This window comes from Leuciscus leuciscus, assembly GCF_965113295.1.
Source record: "Leuciscus leuciscus genome assembly, chromosome: 9".
Taxonomy (NCBI): domain Eukaryota; kingdom Metazoa; phylum Chordata; class Actinopteri; order Cypriniformes; family Leuciscidae; genus Leuciscus; species Leuciscus leuciscus.
In genome coordinates this window covers 3,935,617-3,953,364 of record NC_138733.1, presented here as the reverse complement: position 1 = coordinate 3,953,364, position 17,748 = coordinate 3,935,617, and the positions used below count along the sequence as shown (strand labels likewise).

The window sequence follows — 17,748 nt, the reverse complement described above, 5'->3', positions numbered from 1 at the left end:
GTTCTCTATGTTCACATTAATTCTTGGTACCTCACCGGACTAGACGATCTCCGACTAAGCTTTCAGAGTGCTGGTAACATCAAACTTTCCCATACTCGTGCATGCATCAAACCACTTTAAATCCTCACACGTGCTCACTTCAATCGTCAAACACTGCAGTGACACACCGCTTAACAGTGAAAAGTGTACCTTCACTTCAGCTCGTCGGGGCCGGCAAATCCACTATGATGATACTTTCAAAGGGAGACACCAAGTTCGACCAACAATCTGTAATTCAGAACACACTCGTTTCCCTCGCCACACCAACCGCCTTTACTTCTGCTGCTGTCCCGCCGCCTCTGCCTCTCGTCTTCCTGTAACCTCAAATTTAATCAAGACCACTCTGCTTGCCTGCACACGCGCCGTGTCTCTTCAAACGGCCGCTTTTTTAAATCACCCGGGGAACTCGTTCTCTATTCGAAGTTCCCATTCGTCACCCGGTGACAAACGTATAGTGAAATAAACTTTAATTCTGTGACGTTAGTTTTGTGGAAGTTGTTTTTGAGTTGTAACTTTCTGACTTGTCATTTAGCTGTCAGTGTAAGGCAGTTATTTGTCTCTAGTAAAACAATAAAATCGCCCTGTGGCCTGTTGCACAAAGCCGGTTTCATTTGCTAACAGGTAAAGTTAGAGATTAGTTTGAGCAAACTGGCTTTTTAGGGCTCAGGAAAGTGGATTGGTTTTTAGTTGTGTTCATCATCATGGTAACTTACGCTACACGGCTAAGCTGCTCCGGAGCAGGTTTTATTCTGGGTTAGAGATCGCAGACCAAAACTGGACCAAGTGACATGTATCTGATACAATAAAGCCACTCCCCCTGTATCTCTCACTCCAAATCAAAGCAGTTTATAGTGTGAAACAGACTTTAGAGACCAAATTGTCCATCTTTATGGAAGTAAAATAATGACACATGTTTTTAAAAACAAAAAAGCTTGTTGAATTGCACTACTTGAAAAAAATATGCATTGCATTAACCCTGCTTGCATTTTAAAGCATTGTATTTTCAGGGCTTGCATTTTTATGGGCTGAAATTCTGCTCAAGAGTCTTCCAGACATTTATCTCATCAATCAAAATCTTACTTCCCTCAGACTCAATTCTGAATTCAGCCAGATCATCAAGTTCATGGGAGTCAAATCTTAAATAAAACTGATTCAGCTCCTCCACCAAATCATAGTCAGGTTTGTCAGATGTAGCTACCCCTTTTTTCTTATCACTCATTCCCACCATGGTCTTAATCCCTTTCCAAGCACAGTAAGCATTGCCATTCTTCAGTTGATCTTCCACCTTAACCTTAAACTGACTTTTGGCCAATTTTATTTCATTTTATTTATTTTCTTATTAAAGGGATAGTTCACTTTGAAATAAAATTTTGGTATGTTTTAGCTTACCTCAAGGGCATCCAAGATGTAGGTGTCTTTTTTTCCGCAGTAGTTTCAATTTTGATATTTTTAGGTCAAACCGTTCTTGTCTGTCAGTCATATAATGCAGGTCGATGGTCACTTGTCTCAAACAGCATGCACAGAGTCCAAATTAAAACAATTCCCCATCGTCCAAATTAAACAATTCCCCATCGTAAGTACACATTGATGGCCTAAGACATGAAACGAGCGGTTTGTGTGAGAAAACGAAGAGTTTTTATATCGTTTTTACCTCTTGAACTCAGCCACGTCCAAATGATCTGAGAGCGCGGGCTGGTATAGATATATACAATAGATGTCGCCTTGGCAACGGTTTCGCAGTAGCCAAGGCGACATCTATTGTATATATCTATACCCGCCCGCGCTCTCAGATCATTTGGACGTGGCTGAGTTCAAGTCAAGTCAAGTTTATTTGTATAGCGCTTTTCATAATACAGATTGTATCAAAGCAGCTTCACAGTATTAAATTTAAATAATACAACAAAGTTTGTTTCAAGAGGAATTTATTGATTGATAAAATTAAATTAAATATCCCCAAAATATCCCCAACTGAGCAAGCCAAAGGCAACAGTGGCAAGGAACCGAAAAACTCCATCAAGTGACCTAATGGTGTCCTAAAACTCCATCAGGTGACCTAATGGAGAAAAAAAACCTTGGGAGAACCCAGGCTCAGTCGGGGGCCAGTTCTCCTCTGGCATTTATGAGCTAGAGGCCGGATTGTAGTTTGAACTGTGGGATTATATGAATGCCTGGCTGAAGAGATGCGACTTTAATCTAGTTTTAAACTGGGAGAGCGAGTCTGAGCAACGAACAGTATCAGGAAGACTATTCCAGAGTTTTGGAGCCAAATGTGAAAATGCTCTCCCTCCTTTGGTGGTTCTGAATATCCTAGGTATGACCAAAAGCCTTGAATTTAGTGATCTTAAAGAGCGCGATGGATTATAGGGCGATAGAAGATCCGTTAAATAGACTGGAGCTAAGCCGTTTAGGGCTTTATAAGTCAGTAGCAATACCTTGTAATTAATACGGAACTTTATAGGTAACCAATGCAGTGATGATAAAATCGGTGTTATATGATCATATTTTCTTGATCTCGTAAGAACTCTAGCGGCGGCATTTTGGACTAACTGTAGCTTGTTTATTGAGGATGCAGGACAACCAGCTAATAAGGCATTACAACCAGCTAATAAGGAGTTCAAGAGGTAAAAACAATATAAAAACTGTTCGTTTTCTCACACAAACCGCTCGTTTCGTGTCTTAGGCCATCAATGTGTACTTACGATGGGGAATTGTTTAATTTGGACGACGGGGAATAGTTTTAATTTGGACTCTGTGCATGCTGTTTGAGACAAGTGACCATCGACCTGCATTATATCACTGACAGACAAGAACGGTTTGACCTAAAAATATCAAAATTGAAACTATTGCGGAAAAAAAGACACCTACATCTTGGATGCCCTTGAGGTAAGCTAAAACATAACAAAATTTAATTTCAAAGTGAACTATCCCTTTAAGAACGTGCTTAAGTGATCTGCTCACCCAGGGTTTATTATTGGGGTTTAATGTAATCGTCTTTTTTGGAATAATCATTTGCTCACAAAATCTGATATAGCTTGTCACAGTGAGAGTTAATTTTGTCTAGATCAGTGCATGAGTCTTTAAAAATTTCCCAATTAGTACTATGAAAGCAGCCTTTCAATCCTTTAATTGCGCCATCTGTCCATACAGAGACCTCTTTACGCTCAACTTTGCCTCTCTTAATGGGTGATTGATAGATCGGGGCCAGAAAGACAGAGCTATGGTCAATAGAACCCAGGGGTGACATTGCATAAGATTTATAGGCATCTTTAACTGTACCATAGCACATATCTAAAATTTGCCATGTCTAGTAGGACAGCTTACATATTGATAAAAGTGCCCGAGATGTTCCTTAAGACTACACGTATTAAAATCCCCAAGTATAAAATGCGGGGCATCGGGGGAAATATTTTGTAAACGGTGAACAAGTTTGGTGATTTCAGCTGCTGCATCTGTCAAATTAGCTCTTGGGTGGATATAGATAGATAGAAAGATCGATAGATCTTTATTGTCATTGTATGCGATACAACAAAATTTTGTTGGAGCAGTCCTCTCCAGATAGCAGTATAGTAAAAAATATAGAAATATATAAGACCAGTTTAATGAAAATTTTATGAATTTCTCGTGGCAGATAAAACGGACGCAATGAGATAGATAAAAGTTCGATATCGCTGGACTAACCTTTCTCTCTGTTCTCCCCAGAAAGCAGCGAGTGACCGACAGCCCACACTTTGGAGCACGTTTGGACACCCACTTTCGTTTGGACTGAACACTGTAGAGCACTTGGAGCACCAGCCATCACACACCGGCTCACCGACTTTCATCACCTTTAATTTCTGCACTGTAAATAAAATCCACCCTCCGGGGCCTTTTCACTAAGCCTGCCTTGTCGAGTGATTCTTCACCCCGTGACAGTACATGTAAGTTTTGCACAGCTTTCTCTGTCGTGACCGAGATTATGTTATTCCCCGATGCTGATGTACAGATCAAACGTTAAATATGAGGTAGTAGACATATATTTCTCTCGGTTGTTTAGTTCTCTTACGAGAGGTTCTCTCGTATTGCGTAAGTTAGCTTACGCTACGGGTAAAGTCATCTTTTCTCGAGATATGAAGCCAAAAAATTATCCTTAATTTTTATTCATTGTCAACGCAGTGCAGCAGCTAGCAGACCTAGAGCAGGCTATCTAGCGCGCTCATTGGCTGCTCCGCGGCAACTGCAGCAGCCTACCAGTGAGCCTGGCGTGACGTCACGCCCAATGAGGCGTCACAGCCCGCCAGAATGGGAGTGGCTTAGCGTATAAAAGGAAGGCTCGGAGGCTGATACCCTGATTTTCGTCTCTTCAGCGAAGCTCTCTGCATCGCTGGATCTCTGAGAGAAGCCGCCGCCGTCGAAGCAAGCGACAGAGCAAGCAGAGGACAGCGCCTGAGGAAGCCGGACGATTCTTCGCCGCCTTCAGCCATCCGTGCCTGCTACGCTATCCGGCGTCATATCCTTTTACTGCTGTGAAGTATCCTTATACTCTTGCTTCTAAAAGAGAAATTTCCTACGAGGCGTTGTTTCAAATGCCTCGCGCCACTCCCCGCTCTCTACACGCACGCCTGCAAAACATGATGACGCTCTCTGGCTACTCGCCCCTCTTCCCGCGCTCTCTCCCTCTGCTCGAGCCGCGCAGACCGTGCCGCTCACAAGGGATCGCAGAAGCGGACGGTCACGGGGCTAGTTTTTCTTAACGTTACAAGAAAGCTACCGCCCCCGCGCCCGTCACTCACCGGCGAAAGGAGAAACGAGAGTGTGTGAAACCCGCCGAGGCTTGACTGACCGCCATGTCTCACATAGTTCTCAGTCCCCTCCCAAGTTCAGGCGACTGGTAATATCAATACTGCAGTAAACGAGCCTGTTATAGTACACGCACGCCTGCAAAACATGATGACGCTCTCTGGCTACTCGCCCCGCTTCCCGCGCTCTCTCCCTTTGCTTGTGCCGCGCAAACTGCGCCGTTCTCAAGGGATGTCAGAGCGGACGGTCACGAGCAATGTTCAGCACCCTGCGTGCCTCACTCACCGGCGAAAGGAGGAGAGAGAGTGTTTGTAGCCCCACTGAGGCCGGGCCAATCTCCAATTCTCACACATTTCTCAGTCCCCTCTGAGTTCAGGCGGCTGGAAATATTAATATTGCAGTAAACGAGCCTGTTACAATACACGCACGCCTGCAAGCTAACGCCGACATGAAACATGACGACGCTCTATCATATGCTCGCGCGAACCGATAGCCTATGTATTCTCCCCTGTGGCTCAGTGGCAGAATCTTAGGCTTTCGCGCCAGAGACCCGTATTCGATTCCGGCTCTGGCGGCAAAAAAAAAAGAAGTGTTTTATGCTGTTCGCTGCTCCGAGCTCGCGGCCAGCTTCTCACATGCAGAAAGTGAACCCGCCCCTCGCACCCTCCCGCTCACATGATGGTGCTCGAGTAATTATGAGAGTCTAAACATTTGAGCCTTCAAAGCATTTCGCGCTGTCAGTCACCTAAAAAGGCGACTGCAGATGTGTATTTTGCAGCCAACAAGTCAGTTACACAACTCGCTCGCCTGCACACAAACGCCGTTCGCACAGCGACCCAGAGAAATCTGAAAAAGAGTATTAATTCTGGTTATTCCGCTCACGCCGACGGTGTTTTGAGTGTAGGAAATGTGCCCACAGCCCAGTGCTCACCCCTACACACAAGCACGATCTCCCCTGTGTCTCTCACAGAGCTCACTCTCACAAAGCGGGCACGCGCCGCTCGAGTGATAAGCGTAGGAATTGTGCCCACGAGTCAGTGCTCACACCTACCCACTGCCCGCTCTGTCACACAGCTGCCCCGGGGGTTAGATCACATAAAGCTCCCCAACACTGGCCGTGTTATGAATGTAAGCTCTGTGCCCGCCCACGAGCGCTCACACTTACTGATAAACACATTAACACCCACGCCGCTCTCGCGTCACGGGTTTCTCACTGCAAAACGTTCTCCGTCCCAAGTGACCGAGTCATTGAGTGCTGTCCAGCCAGTTATCGCTATCAGCGAGCTCTCGTTCCCCAGCATCGACAGCGTGCGCACCGCGCAAGTTCCTCTGCTACGAGTTCCCTATCCCGCGCAGTGCAGCGGCCGGGACCCAGAGGCCATTCGACCCCTAGCTATGCATGCGGAAGCGTGGGAAGCTATCCCGGGCGTGTCAGAATGGGTGCTGAACATTGTGAAACGGGGCTATTCGCTGCAGTTCGCTCGCCGTCCCCCGCGCTTTCGAGCACGGACCGAGACGAGAGTGAATACAGAAGCAGCCCATCTGCTTCATACAGAAATAGCAAAACTATTGTGCAAGGGGGCGATAGAACGAGTGCATCCTTCTCTGACCGAGACAGGCTTTTACAGCCGTTATTTCCTCGTTCCCAAGAAGGACGGAGCTCTCAGACCCATATTAGATCTGAGATATTTGAACAAAGCTCTCATGAGATGGCCGTTCAAAATGCTCACAACCAGACAAATCCTCGCGCAAATCCGCCCGAGGGACTGGTATATGATTCAGATTATACCCCGTCACAGGCCATTCTTGAGATTCGCCTTCGACGGTCAGGTATGTCAATACACCGTCCTCCCGTTCGGCCTGTCTTTAGCACCCCGTACATTCACGAAGTGCATGGACTCGGCCCTCACTCCCCTGAGAACACAGGGCATGCGAATTCTGAACTATTTCGACGACTTTTTGATTCTAGCGCAGTCAGAGGAAGAACTCATATCCCACAGACTAGCGCTTCTCAGCCATCTGAAAAGCTTGGGTCTCTTGGTCAACTGGACCAAGAGCTCATTAATACCCAGTCAGTCAATCTCTTTTTTTGGGAATAGAGCTGGACTCGGTGGCTATGACGGCCAGACTGTCGACACAGCGCGCGCGCCGTATTCGACATCTCACCGCGTCTTTTCAGAAAGGCAGGTGTTTCCCCCTGAAAACATTTCAGATGATGTTGGGCCACATGGCTTCAGCTGCAGCGGTGCTTCAGCTGGGCTTACTGCGCATGTGCCCGCTTCAGCGCTGGCTGAGAGCGAGAGCGCCCCGCAGAGCGTGGATTGCCGGCGGCTCGCGAGTCAGTGTGAATCAGGGCTGCGTCTCAGCCCTGCAGCCCTGGCTGGCGGCCGGATGGTACCAACGGGGAGTTACAATGGGAGTTATCTCGCACCGGAAAACGATCTCGACAGACGCCTCCAACCTAGGTTGGGGGGCGCTTCTCGAGGGCAGACCGGTCTATGGCCTCTGGTCAGACTGGGAGAAATGCCTTCACATAAACTGTCGGGAGATGCTAGCGGTCGAGAATGCACTGAAACATTTTCTCCCATACCTGCGAGGACACCATGTACTAGTTCGCACAGACAACATGTCAGTGGTGTCCTACGTGAACCGTCAGGGCGGGATCAGATCCAAAATCCTCTGCGCACTGGCGGAACGCCTCCTCGTTTGGGCTCAAGGCTCGCTGAGAGCCGCGCATGTGCCCGGTCACCTGAACGACGGCCCAGACAGACTGTCCAGAGACAACGTTCCCCCCGGGGAATGGTCTCTGCACCACCAGACGGTCCAGCTTCTATGGCGCCTTTTCGGCAGAGCGAAAGTCGACCTATTTGCGTCAGACGACAACGCTCACTGCCCGATATTCTTCTCGAAGAGCGAGGACGTGCTGGCCCAAGCCTGGCCCAGAGTCCCGCTGTACGCTTTTCCCCCGATCTCGCTGTTACCTCAGGTGATCGGGAGGATCAGAGAAACGCGCCACTCAGTGCTCCTCATTGCCCCGCACTGGGAGAACCAGACATGGTTCCCGGAATTAATGCGGCTGGCAGACTCAGCCCCATGGCCGATACTGGTGAGAAGAGACCTTCTCTCTCAAGCCCGCGGTTCGATCTGGCATCCCCATCCAGAGCGCTGGTCTCTGCATGCGTGGATAATCAACGGATACTCGTTGATTTGCCAAAAAGGGGTCGTGAACACGATCACGCAGTCTAGAGCCCCCTCTACGAGACGGCTCTACGCGTCAAAATGGTCTGTGTTTAACAAGTGGTGCACGGGGAAAAATCTAAACCCACAAATGTGTGGGGTTTCGTGGGTTTTGTGCTTCCTTCAGGAGCTGCTGGACGTGGGCAGGTCCCCTTCCACGCTCAAAGTTTATGTTGCGGCTATTGCAGCGTTCGCCGACTCTGCGCGCGGCCGCGCATTAGGAAGGGATGAATTCATCATCCGCTTCCTCAGAGGAGCCAGGAGGATGAATCCCCCGCGGCCCCCCTCCGTTCCGATTTGGGATTTGTCTTTGGTCCTAGAGGCCCTGAAAGCTTATCCCTTCGAACCTTTGGACACTGTGGATCTGAAATACCTCACGTTCAAAACCGTTTTTCTGATAGCTCTGTCTTCAGTTAAACGCGTGGGTGACTTGAACGCGTTATCAGTTAACGCGGCGTGTCTTGAGTTCGGACCTAATGACTCAATAGTCATTCTCAAACCGAGACATGGTTACGTCCCCAAGGTGATGGTCACTCCTTTCAGAGCGCAGGTCATTTCCCTCTCAGCCCTACCGGCATCCGGCAGCGAGGTTGATAGTAACCTCCTCTGCCCTGTCAGGGCTCTGAGGAATTACGTCACGCGCTCCGGCGCTTTCAGGCGCTCGGAGCAGCTTTTCGTTTAGTTTGGAGGGCGCACCAAGGGTCTCGCCGCCTCGAAACACAGTCTGTCCAGATGGATAGTGGACGCTATTGCGGCAGCTTATGCGTCCAGAAACCTGCAGTGCCCCTTGGGCATCCGGGCTCATTCCACCAGAGGCATGGCCTCATCGTGGGCTTGGTCCAGCGGGATTTCCATTCATGACATTTGTACAGCGGCAGGTTGGGCCTCCCCCTCTACATTTGTTAGGTTTTATAACCTGGAAGTTCCCGCCCTGCAGGCTAAACTTCTATCAGTCTAAGTCGTGTGTATGCCCTGCCCAGACTTTTGTGCGTGGGCTACTTACTCGATTTAGCTCTCCTGGTTGAGCTGCACTAGAAAGGGTTGTGTCAGTATCTGACCGGCCGAGCCGCTCTACACCCCCTAATGTGTGCTTATGAACATGTGCTGGCCCACTCTTTCGGCCACCTGTTTCCCACTTATCAGTGTTCCCCGGGCTTCCCCTGGGACTCATGTAGTGGATGCTGGGCGCGCACGGTGTTGACAAGGGGTTCCCGTAGCGTAAGCTAACTTACGCAATACGAGAGAACCTCTCGTAAGAGAACGTAATCGGTTACTAACGTAACCTCGGTTCTCTCTAGAAGAGGGAACGAGTATTGCGCAACCCGCCGTGCTCGCGCCACGAGCTCATTTCGCTTCAGTCGACGAAAACCAGGGTATCAGCCTCCGAGCCTTCCTTTTATACGCTAAGCCACTCCCATTCTGGCGGGCTGTGACGCGTGAGGGCGGGACGTCACGCCAGGCTCACTGGTAGGCTGCTGCAGTTGCCGCGGAGCAGCCAATGAGCGCGCTAGATAGCCTGCTCTAGGTCTGCTAGCTGCTGCACTGCGTTGACAATGAATAAAAATTAAGGATAATTTTTTGGCTTCATATCTCGAGAAAAGATGACTTTACCCGTAGCGTAAGCTAACTTACGCAATACTCGTTCCCTCTTCTAGAGAGAACCGAGGTTACGTTAGTAACCGATTACATTTTCTTAACTTTATATTGGGCGCTGTGCTACAGAACTGGGGATTCCCTCAATACATCACTCTCCGGGATTCCCCTGTGGTCTCAGGACACTCAAAGTAACTCAATGGACAAAATACAGTGATATAAAAGACCAAACTCCCATCTTATTGGGGATGTAGGCTATTAATAGGCTACAGGCAAGCAGATGGACCAGAATATGAATGTAACGCGCAAAGTTTCACGCTAAGCAATTCCCAGTGAATTACTGGCATAAGTTCGCCTGACACTGGATATTCGCACATTTAGGGACCGTCTCTAAAGTTACATAAGACATTGGTACACAGGTCTCTAACTTAATGTGTGTGTGTGTGTGTGTGTGTGTGTGTGTGTGTGTGTGATTTAGTCTGTAAACCTATTTTCTGATTCACACCCCGGAGCAGAAGGTGGCGGTAATACTGGATGCCAACCGCAGTAAAATAGCAACAAGTCGAAGAAGAAGAAGTTCTTCATTGAGAGGTTTTGTTTTTGCTCTGGTGAACCTGTCTGAGCGTTTCTGCCTGTGTTTTTGTCTTCCCGTGGATTACGGAATAATGCGTTTTTCTGCCAACAGTTCCATGTATTTTTGGACTTTTAACGCGCGTTAAAAAAAGAATCTCCACATATCATTTTGGTGGATTGAGTCTGTGGAAATGTCGTTTTAATGGGTTTAACTTTCATTTTGATGTTAATGTATGTTTATAGCCATATGTGTGACCTGTATATTAGATGAATTGCAGTTATTGTTAGGGAGGACGGTAATTAACATGTCTTTTCTCATGCATCCTTCAGCTGAAAGACAGTGAATCTGAAGACGTGTGTGTGTTGATTGTCTGTCTTCTGTCAATAAACTGCAGATGTGGTTCATTTGTGTTGCTGGGTGAAATCTGCTATATATTTACAAGACATTTTTGACAACATTCACTGGTGCACTGTAAAAAATAATGTTTTAAATAATTGCATAAAAAAACGGATAATGTACTGGCAGAAAATTACCAGGACATAAATTTTCCGTTAAATTACGGACAGTTCCTTCACCTCTAAAACGGAAAATTCTGTATATTAACAGTGCATTTTCTGTACTATTAACGGATAATCCTTATACAGAAATTTCTGTATTTATAGAAATTTTATAGCATATATTTTGGTGGCAAATAATTCAAGAACGATATATACAAATTGAACATGGTTTATTTTTATACAAATTTTCATGTAAACATTCTTAAATACATTCATTGGGTAAATTGGGTATTTCATTGGGTAATATATATATATATATATATATATATATATATATATATATATATAATGACATAAATGAAACCATGTACAAAGCACCATTAAAAAGTGCTTGTATTGTGGAATAAGTTTTTAGACATTAAACAAACAAGAGACAGAATTAAAAAAAGAAAACATGAGAAGGTACTTGCACAATATTGGTGTTGCACCAAATAGCTCACAAAATTATTTGAAAAAATCTTCATAAACTGTGAAAGTCAAGATTCAAAACATTTTCAAATGCAATACAATACAAATACAATACAGAAACAAACAAACAAAAACAAATGGAATACGAATACAGGTCTGCTGCTTTTATCATTAAAAATAGCTTTAGACAGTCAATAGTAGAGTGAAATGTTAGTGTTGATGCCATTTTTCTGTAAGAGAACACCATATTCCTTAGAGGGTTAGTTCACCCAAAAATTTTAATTGTCATTAATTACTCATGCTCATGTTGTCCACACCCCACAAGACTTCCATTCGTCTTCACAACAAAAATTAAGATCTTTTTGAGGAAATCTGAGAGATTTCTGTCCCTCCATTGACATCTTACGCAACTACCAATTTCAAGGTTCAGAAAGGTATACAGACATAAATGTAATCCATGTGACTCCAGTGGTTTAACCTCAAATTTATGAAGTAATTTCTACCTTTCTGGAGCTTGAAAGTGGTAGTTGCGTAAGCTGTCAACAGAGGAAGAGAAAGCTCTCAGATTTCATTAAAAATATCTTCATTTTTGTTCTGAAGATGAACTAAAGTCTTGCAGGTTTGGAACATCAGGAGGGTGAGTAATTAATGACATTATTTTCATTTTGGATTGAACAACTTGCGTGAAAAACGTTCCTTCTTCGGTATGTTCAGTTAAAGGTCCATTAAGAGATTTGACAAAAGCTTAAACTTTACATGGGTTTTCAGTGGTTCATACAGGAACTTCAGCAGTCTTGGAGGAATGTGTAGACGTTTGGTTTCCTTCATCTCAGCCTTTTCGACCTTCGTTCAGGATTTCTGCACAGGAAAGTTGGATATGAAAAAAAAAAAAAGAAGTTTTTAGCTACACAAGAAATTAGATAAAGTAAATTGAACTACAAAGTATCATACAGACCAGGTTGAGGTTGAAAAACAATCGTACAGTATTTTACGTTCGTTAAATTATCAACTGCCATCCCTAATTCAAACACTGTATAAAATGCTAAGACTTCTGTTTCCAGTGGACTCCAATTGCATGTCATGTTAGCTTGTCTGCTCAACTATACCTTATAATATGTTTCATTATTTTCAATTATATAAACAGTAACAAAACAACATGCTCTATAAAAAGTTCTCATTAAAAATGTGTTGCTTACCTTTATATGAACTCCAGGATAAGTGCCATTTTCTTCGGGTATTTTGTAGCTCATTGCCTCAATGGGATAGGAGATGTGGTCAATAATAACTTCTTGAATGACAGCAATCCTGAATGCCCATCACCTTAAACAAATAAGATATTACAAAATGAAAAACATTACACGATCACTTCAGAAAACCGCTCCAAAAATAGTTGTTTAAATCTTCCCTATACAATATTTTTCTATTGACCATATAAGCATAAAATCTTTGAAGGGGGTATTCAGCAAACAACTTTTTAAAATGTTTTCCTCAGACTTTAAATTGAAATGTGTTTTGCCAATATTGAATACTCAATGATAAAAAAAAAATATATACTAATAAAACAAAATACAAACCCATAAGGAGCATGCAGGGTGGTGCTTGGGATGAACAGTAACGTTACATCAGCAAAGTCCTGTCAATAGATAAGAAAACAACAGAAACACTATGAAACAAACTAATGAGGAGGGAGCTGGTAAAGAATGACTAACGTTACAGGCAGAAGTATAACAGCAGTCATGTTAAATGTAAATTAATCTTTCACGGTCATTATTTGGGGTTTAAAGTCAAACATAACATTAACGTAACTTACCTCATTTGGCAGAAAATGTGGTGTTATCCTTGATCCAGCTGTTACTGCATCTTCACACACAGTCTCTTCACGTTGTATCTTCATGCCTTTTAAATCAAGCAAGTCTTAAATGGCCTTTCCTTTTCTTGACGATTCATCTGGTAGCTTTTGTTTGAAGCCATTAAACTGCTTCAAAAACACGAGTGCTAACGTTACTGCACTTTATACTGGTTAACGGGTGCGCTCGGCACGAAATAAACCGCATCACCGACAAAATAAAAGCCAATAAACCAGTTACAACGAGGACACTATAATCAGGGGAACTTCCACGAGAGTGAACTAAATCTTTCAATGTGTGACGATATGCATAAAACGATAAATGCGACGGCTCCGACATTGCCTAACAAGCCGGGTGGCAACTAAATAACGTTACGTAAACAGCTTATTTGACATTTAGCAAAATATAATTTTCGGTTTTTACCACACAGAAGTGTCAGAATGGCTTCCACACATCCGAAATCCGACTTCAATAAGCAACTTTGGCCGCGTCATCTGTGTGTGTAATGGTGCTTGCGTCTCAAACTTTTCGCGCCGATCAGGTTCTAGTTCCCACAATGCAACGCGTAATTCAAAATACGGGTAAAAGTCAAGCGGCAACATTCTAATCTGAAAAATGAAGCCTACCCGGAAGTGCGAAAAACTGCAATACATCGAAAATCCGCTAGGGGCAGGTCCCAAAAGGGAGCAAATGTCCATACACCCCCATGTTAAAATGTCCGTTTTCACAGCATAAATTCATGTTTTTACAGGTTGGTCCCATGGACTTTTATTGTATTTTTCGATAGGTTCCGAGTGCCTGACAACTGTGAGGGGGGTGAATTTTTTTCTAACTCGTTAGTTTAGATCGTATTTAGATATAAAATGTATGACAAATAAGGGCGCGATTGACAGCTTGATTGACAGCTGACAACGAGCATAGGCTGCGCCGAGTGGAATTCCTGAAATTTGACGTCTCGGCCATGATCTGACACAACACATCATACCTGTAAGTTATCCTTTCTGAACATTTGTATTGAAATATGGCGCGGCCCATACGGCCTCAAAACCGTTCTTCAGAAGTCTATGGGTGACGTCACAGACCCTTTGTCCATATTTTTTACAGTCTATGGTAAAAGTCCTGTAAAAGTCAAATACGGAAAATTCCTTCAAATTAATATGGTACATTGTACCGTATTTTTACGGCATTTTTTTACAGTGTCTGTAATTTTGATTTGTATAATGAAAGTTCAAAGACAAAACATTTAGCCTATTATCTGAATAACCAGATTCTCTTGTTTAATTATATAGTTACATTTTAGACAACATAATTTTTAACATTATAAATAATGATAGCTGATTTATGATTTTTTTTTAATTAGTTAAAATGCTTTATATGCTATATTATTAGATGCCAATCATAAGAGCTGTGAAATATTAGCAAATAATCTAGGAATATTAATGCACTTCATAATCTTGTACAGCAGTTGTCGTTCACATTTTGACTATTAACAAGAGGATTACAAAATTAACCTTTGGTACATCAAAAATATAATATTTAATAAACAGATCTCACTTGTTTTCTGTTATTAAATCAGTGTTCACTTGAAAATTCACATTTATCCTCCTTGAACTCATTCTAACAACTTAATGTTTTAATATGTTTCAGACCAGATGGAGGTGAAAGAGCAAAGACAAGAACTGAAGTTAAAGGTGATGATGCTGTAGTTTGTTTCAGTCTGTTGACACCAATAAAATTAGCTTAATGTGCCAATTTACAGAAGATCTCAGACATCACCATAATGAATGAGCTGAAAACAGGGAACTTTTAGAGACAAAGAGGCTTTTCAGCAGCAGTTTAACATGATGGCCCTGTACTTTTTAAATGCAGATTGGATAAAAACACAGTGATCACAGTTCACACCTGCAGTGAAGCCTCTCCCACAACAATTCACCAATAAATACTGGGAATATTCCCATCATCCTACAAGAGAAGGACAAACTCCAGGAGTAGCAGCTGAAATCTGTGTGACTGTTAAAGATGGAGTTTATTAAAGAGGAGATTGAAGACATGAGGGATCCAGAACCATCCAGAATAAAACATGAAGATACTGAGGAACAAATAGGTTGGTGTCCATTCTTGATTATTCATTGTTGACTGCTTTGGTAGATGTGAATTAATAAGCAGTATATGGATGATAAATGGTGGAGAAATGCATCTGAATGATCATAACCTTGTATATAGCAGTTGTCAAACATATTTTTACTATATTAACAAGTGAATGACAGAACAAAAAGTGAAAGATCTAATCTCTGTAGTTTTCTGCTATTAAATAAGGGTTCACTTGAACTAATTCTAACTTGATGTGTATTTTAGACCAGGTGAGAGTGAAAGAGCAAAGACAAGAACTGAATGAAGTGGAGAAGGAACATCGTAACTTTACAATTCAAAGAACAAAAGCCAAAAAGACGCACACCTGCACTCAGTGTGGAAAGAGTTTCACAATGAAAGGAAACCTTAAGAGACACATGATAATTCACACTGGAGAGAAACCGTATACATGCACTCAGTGTGGAAAGAGTTTTTCTCAAGCATCAGGTCTCAGTGCTCATCTGCGTATTCACTCTGGAGAAAAACCATTTAACTGTGATCAGTGTGGTAAAGATTTTATTTCATTATCACATCTAAAAGGTCATCTGAAAGTTCATTCAGATGAGAGGCCTTATGTGTGTTCTCTCTGTGGAAAGAGTTTTTCAAGGCTGGAAGGATTTAAACTGCACCAGAAAACACACAATGAAGTGAGAGATTATATGTGCTTTGACTGTGGGAAGAGCTTTACTACATCTGCTTGTCTGAAACAGCACCAAAGAATTCATACTGGAGAAAAACCTTACAAGTGCTCATATTGTGACAAGAGTTTCACTCGGTCTGGATCTCTGAAATCACACGAGCGAGTTCATACTGGAGAGAAGCCGTACGACTGTACTCAGTGTGAGAAGAGCTTCACCATATCAAGTAATCTTGTGAAGCATATTAGAAAGCATTGTTCTGTGTCACAGCGAGCAAATGTTTTGTTAGATTCACATAAAGTAAATGTGTAGTTAGTTAACTTATAAACTAGTGTTTCTGTGAAATGCCACAAGATTTGTGTTTTATATGTTAGAGAACAAGAAAGAAAATTATTGAAAATGATTTTGATTGAACGCTTACTCAAAGAAATACCAAAATTAAAAGAGACTGGAAACATATGTAGAAAAACAACAACAATCAGTTATTTGTTAATTTATGAAACAATTCCCTGAATTTGATCAGTTTTATTTTTTTTTACTTTTGTTTTAGTCACATAAAGTCTGTTATTACATAAACAGATGTATATACAACAACGGATCTGTATAATAACTCTGTACAATAACAACAAATAAAATGACCATTTCACTGACAATGTGTGATTTTGTGAGTAAAAGGTTTCTACAGATCCAATAATTAATACAAACTGAGATTCAGATGAAGCAAACGTATAGTGAAATAAACTTTAGTTCTATGACGTTAGTTTTGTGGAAGTTGTTTTTGAGTTGTAACTTTCTGACTTGTCATTTAGCTGTCAGTGTAAGGCAGTTCTTTGTCTCTAGTAAAACAAATTAAATCGCCCTGTGGCCTGTTGCACAAAGCCGGTTTCATTTGCTAACAGGTCAAGTTCGAGATTAGTTTGAGCAAACTGGCTTTTTCGGGCTCAATAAGGTGGATTGGTTTTTAGTTGTGTTCATCATCATGGTAACTTACGCTACACGGCTAAGCTGCTACGGAGCAGGTTTTATTCTGGGTTAGAGATCGCAGACCAAAACTGGACCAATCAGTGCAGTGACATGTTTCTGATACAATAAAGCCACTTCCCCCTGTATCTCTCACTCCAAATCAAAGCAGTTTATAGTGTGAAACAAACTTTAGAGACCAAATTGTCCATCTTTATGGAAGTAAAATAATGGCATGTTTTTGAAACAAAAACGCTTGTTGAATTGCACTACTTGAAAAAAATATACATTGCATTAACCCTGCTCGCATTTTAAAGCATTGTATTTTTTCAGGTCTTGCATTTTTATGGGCTGAAATTCAACATGGTTGTATATTTAAGGTGTGAATATTTCAATTAAAAACATTTCACACACTTTTTCATTATTAAAAATTCAATAATCCATATTCACCTTTCAGATTTCACTTCCAAAATGTTCATTCTGTTTAAATATACAGCCTATAATATTTTTTATTATAATAGGGCCCATTTTATTTCGCTTAAATCATTAAAACGTTAAATCTGAGGTAGTAGACATATATTTCTGTCGGTTATTTAGTTTCCTTAAAGGATTAGTTCACCCCAAAATGAAAATTTCCTAATAATTTACTCACCCCAATGCCATCCAAGATATCCATGTCTGTCTTTCCTCAGTGGGAGAGAAATTATGTTTTTTGAGGAAAACATTTCTGGATTTTTCTTCTAACAATGGGCTTCATTGTTTACCATCGTTTTTAAGTCCAAATCAATGCAGTTTCAAAAGTCTTTGAAGTGTTTAAACGGGCTGTACGCGATCACAGCTGAAGAAGAGGTTGTTATCTTGCGAAACGATAGGTCATTTAAAAAAAAAAAAAATAATTATAGAGTTTTTACCTTCAGGGAACAACGGACAGGGAACTACGTCATCACGTTGAAAGGTCACGCTGGCGCCGGCAGAAGTACCGCCCCACT

The 17,748-nt window shown here is 42.6% G+C and overlaps 2 long non-coding RNA genes across 3 annotated transcripts; one reads left to right on the top strand and one right to left on the bottom strand.

Moving 5' to 3' along the window:
• Window positions 1-11,093: 11,093 nt before the first annotated feature.
• LOC309505596 lies at window positions 11,094-14,665 on the bottom strand. Of its 2 annotated transcripts, XR_014208510.1 has the most exons (3): window positions 12,381-14,657; window positions 11,267-12,042; window positions 11,094-11,234 (listed from the first exon to the last, which is right to left on the bottom strand). It is a non-coding gene; the product is annotated as an uncharacterized lncRNA (long non-coding RNA). The 2 variants fall into 2 exon arrangements; XR_014208509.1 differs by having other exon boundaries at window positions 11,094-12,042; window positions 12,381-14,665.
• Window positions 14,666-14,682: 17 nt separating this feature from the next.
• On the top strand, window positions 14,683-16,440 carry LOC309505597. The gene is made up of 3 exons (XR_014208511.1): window positions 14,683-14,722; window positions 14,901-15,135; window positions 15,387-16,440. It is a non-coding gene; the product is annotated as an uncharacterized lncRNA (long non-coding RNA).
• Window positions 16,441-17,748: the final 1,308 nt, after the last annotated feature.